At 43.5% G+C, this 4890-nt stretch overlaps 1 non-coding gene across 1 annotated transcript; it reads left to right on the top strand.

Annotated features, from left to right (window-relative positions):
* The first annotated feature begins 4558 nt into the window (after positions 1 to 4558).
* On the top strand, positions 4559 to 4665 carry LOC141675590 (small nucleolar RNA R71). Its single transcript, XR_012556234.1, has one exon. It is a non-coding gene; the product is annotated as a small nucleolar RNA R71 (small nucleolar RNA).
* The last annotated feature ends 225 nt before the right edge of the window (positions 4666 to 4890 follow it).

Here is a 4890-nt window from a genome sequence, read left to right on the forward strand (position 1 = left end):
ACTTCCCAGAAAAAAGTCGGAGCCGGGAGTTGAATAAGAGAACTTGTTGCCCTGGCACAAATAACTTTGGATGTAGCTTCCTATCGTGCCACCTCTTCACCTTTTCCTTATACATTTTGTTATTTTCGTACGCTTGAAGTCGAAATTTATCAAGTTCATTAAGCTGAAGCATTCTTTTCTTACCAGCTGCATCTAAATCCAGGTTCAACTTCTTCAATGCCCAGTAGGCCTTATGCTCAAGCTCCGCAGGTAGATGACATCCCTTACCGTACACCAACTGAAACGGTGACATCCCAAGTGGAGTTTTGTATGCTGTTCTGTAAGCCCAAACAGCTTCATCGAGCTTTAAAGACCAATCCTTCCTTGACGGATAAACAACCTTCTCTAGAATGCGCTTTATCTCTCTGTTAGACACTTCCGCTTGCCCATTTGTTTGCGGATGATAGGCAGTAGCTACTCGATGATTCACATTATAACGCTGCATCATAGAAGTGAACTTACGGTTGCAAAAATGCGATCCTTCATCACTTATGATTACCCGAGGTGTGCCAAACCTTGTGAAAATTTAATTATGAAGAAAATTTAGCACTGCCTTTGCATCATTTGTCGGTAAAGCTTTAACTTCGACCCATTTTGAGACATAATCGACTGCCAGCAAGATGTACTGATTATTGCAAGACGAGATAAAAGGCCCCATGAAATCGATTCCCCACACATCAAAGACCTCGACTTAAAGCATCACATTTAATGGCATCTCATCCTTCCTTGACAAATTTCCCACTCTTTGGCAACGATCACACCTTAAAACAAACTGATGAGCATCCTTGAACAAAGTAGGCCAGAAAAAACCTGCTTGCAGAATACGAGCTGCCGTCTTCTCACCACCATACTGTCCACCATAAACCGTGGAATGGCAGTCTCGTAATATCCCCTCCGTCTCACAGAACGGGATACATCTCCTGATGATCTGGTCAGCTCCCTGTCTAAACAAATATGGTTCATCCCACATATACCACTTCACCTCATGCAGAAACTTCTTCTTTTGAGTGGATGTCAAATTAGGAGGCATTATATTGCTGACGAGATAGTTTACAATATCTGCAAACCATGGTTCTTCCTCCTGAATTGCAAACAACTGCTCATCCGGAAAAGATTCATTGATTAACGTCCTATCTTGTGAAGTAGAATCGGGATTCTCCAACCTAGAGAGATGGTCAGCTACTTGATTCTCAGTACCTTTTCTATCTTTGATCTCTAACTCAAATTCCTGAAGTAAAAGCACCCAACGAATGAGTCTCGGCTTCGAATCCTTCTTGGAAACCAGATAGTGAATAGCTGCATGATCAGTGAATACTGTTACTTTCGTACCAAACAGATAAGATCGAAATTTCTCAAAACCAAAGACTATAGCCAAAAGCTCCTTCTCAGTAGTGGTGTAGTTCAATTGGGCACCATTTAAAGTCTTACTCGCATAGTAGACCACATGGAAGAGATTTTTCTTGCGTTGTCCCAGAACTGCACCTACCGCTAAACACTTGCATCACACATCATCTCAAACGGTTCTGTCCAATCTGGTGCTGTAATAACTGGTGCAGTGATCAAACTCTTCTTGAGAGTCTCGAATGCTGCCAAACATTCATCATCAAATTTGAAAGGCACATCTTTCTCAAGCAAATTGCACAACAGCTTAGATATCTTTGAAAAGTCCTTGATGAATCGCCGATAAAAACCCGCATGACCAAGGAAACTACGGATTCCTTTCACAGAATTAGGTGGGGGAAGATTTTCAATGACTCCCACCTTGGCCTTATCCACCTCCAGACCCTTGCTAGAGACCTTATGCCCAAGGATAATGCATTCACGCACCATAAAATGACATTTCTCCCAATTGAGCACCAAATTAGTTTCCACGCATCTTTTGAGTACGGCGCGCAGATTATTCAAACATTCATCATATGAGTGTCCAAAGACGGAGAAGTCATCCATGAACACTTCGACGTTATTTCCAATCATGTTAGAGAATATAGCCATCATACATCTCTGAAAGGTGGCCGGTGCGCCACATAACCCAAACGAAACTCTGCAAAAAGCAAACGTGCCAAATGGACAAGTGAAGGTAGTCTTTTCCTGATCCTCTGGTGCAATACAAATCTGATTATACCCGGAATAACCATCCAGAAGACAAAAATACTCATGACCCGCCAATCTGTCAAGCATCTGATCAATAAATGGAAGAGGGAAGTGATCCTTCCTTGTGGCTTTGTTCAATTTTCTATAATCCATGCATACTCTCCATCCTGTAACTGTTCGAGTAGGGATGAGCTCATTCTTTTCATTTGCGACCACAGTGATACCTCCCTTCTTAGGTACACATTGCACGGGGCTCACCCACGAGCTGTCAGAATTAGGATAAATGATGCCTGCATCTAGCCATTTCAGAATTTTTTTCTTTACCACCTCGTTCATGATGGGATTCAGTCTTCGCTGCTGTTCCACAGTTGGCTTACTACCTTCCTCTAGCAGAATTTTATGCATGCAATATGAAGGACTTATCCCCTTGATGTCTGCTATGGTCCATCCTATAGCCGATTTGAATTCTCTCAAAATCCTTAAGAGCTTGTCTTCCTCACTACCTGAAAGGTCAGATGAAATAATAACAGGTAACGTAGATGAATCACCTAAAAAAGCATACCTCAAATGCTTAGGTAATGGCTTGAGCTCCAATGTAGGTGCTTCCTCTATTGATGGTTTGAGCTTCCCTGCAGCGTTCTTAAGGTCAGAAGTACCAAGAGATTCAAATGGTATGTCCAGCTTTCGCTTCCAGGGAGAAGCGTTCAGATATTGTAATTGCCCGTTGCTATCTTCATCATCGCTGTCAAAATCCCCCACTAAGGCCTTTTCCAATGCATCAGACATTAGCATGTGATCGAGTTCCGAAGTAACCGCAGAATCAATCACATCCAATTTTAAGCACTCCTCATCTTCTGTAGGGAATTTCATTGCCTTGAATACGTTGAAGGTCACATCCTGATCTTGGACCCGCATGGTAAGTTCACCTTTTTGCACATCTATCAAGGTACGACCAGAAGCCAAGAAAGGCCTTCCCAAGATTATGGGAATCTTCTTATCTTTCTCAAAATCCAGAATAACAAAATCTGCTGGAAAGAAGAGCTTATCCAACTTGACGAGCACATCCTCAACTATGCCCCTTGGGTAAGTAATGGAACGGTCAGCCAATTGTAGCGACATGTATGTGGGTTTTGGATCAGGCAGATCCAATTTTTTAAAGATCGACAACGGCATCAGATTAATGCTTGCTCCCAAATCACAAAGGCACTTGTCAAACGTCAGATTGCCAATTGTGCAAGGAATGGTGAAGCTTCCTGGATCTTTCAGTTTTGGTGGTAACTTTTGCTGCAGAACAGCGCTGCATTCTTCCGTGAGAGCAACGGTTTCAAGGTCATCCAGTTTCACCTTCCTTGAAAGAATAGTCTTCATAAACTTCGCATAACTGGGCATTTGTTTCAGAGCCTCAGCGAAAGGTATATTGATGTGAAGTTTCTTGAACACCTCCAGAAACTTCCCGAACTGTCTATCCAGCTTTTGTTGCTGCAATCTCTTAGGAAAAGGTGGTGGAGGATAGAGCTGTTTCTCCCCTGTATTAGCCTCAGGCAGAGTGTGTTCAACAGTAGTCTTCCTTGGTTCCGCCGCTTTCTCCTTTTGCGTAGATTCTTCACCTCTAATTTCAGCTTCTACTTCTTTTGCCCTTTCAGCATCAGCTACTTTTCCAGACCTTAAGGTAATAGCCTTGACTTGCTCTTTAGCTTCCTTCCTGCCTGGTACTTCCGTGTCACTGGGAAGAGTGCCAGGTTGACGATTGAGCACTGCATTGGCTAATTGACCGATTTGATTTTCCAAGGTCTTGATAGAAACCGCCTGACTCTTGCACAACAGCTTAAGTTCCTCAAAATCAGCACTAGTAGGTGCAGCTGCACTTCCCTGTTGAGGATATGATTGCCTTGTAGCATACTGCTGAGGTTGCTGGAATCCAGGTGGGTTAAACTGTTTACTCACTCCTTGCTGATATGGTGGCTGAATAGCATTCTGATTATTCCCCCAGCTGAAATTTGGATGATTTCTGTTGTTAGGATGATAGGTTGCTGGCACAGGCTGCTGTTGTCGCTGATAATTATTCATATACTGAACAGACTCGTTGACAAGAGAACACTGATCCGTAGCATGAGAACCTGCACAAAGCTCACAAACCATAGCTATTTGATTAACTCCATACGTAGCCAGAGAATCAACCTTCATTGATAGCGCTTGGAGCTGGGCTGCAATAGCGGTGGCTGCATCCACTTCCAGAATACCTGCTACCTTGCCTGACGTCATCCTCTGAGTTGGGTTTTGATGCTCATTTGCAGCCATCGTCTCTATAAGATTATACGCCTCAGTATAGCTTTTAGCCCATAAGGCGCCTCCAGCTGCTGCATCGAGCATGGGCCGAGATTGGGCCCCCAAACCATTATAGAAACCAGTGATCACCATCCAATCCGGCATTCCATGATGTGGACATTTTCTCAACATTTCCTTGTAGCGTTCCCAAGCCTCGCACATAGATTCTGTAGGTTGCTGCGCAAACTGAGTAAGAGCACTCCTCATAGCAGCAGTCTTTGCCATCGGATAAAACTTCACCAGAAACTTTTGCACAAGATCTTGCCACGTAGTGATGGACCCAGCTGGTTCAGAATGTAACCAGTCTTTAGCCTTGTCCCTCAGTGAGAATGGGAAAAGCCTCAACTTGATAGCCTCATCAGTCACGCCATTATACTTAAAAGTGCTGCAGATCTCGACAAAATTCCTTATTTGCATGTTGGGGTCTTCAGTTGC

Source organism: Apium graveolens, chromosome 7, assembly GCF_009905375.1.
Source record: "Apium graveolens cultivar Ventura chromosome 7, ASM990537v1, whole genome shotgun sequence".
NCBI lineage: Eukaryota > Viridiplantae > Streptophyta > Magnoliopsida > Apiales > Apiaceae > Apium > Apium graveolens.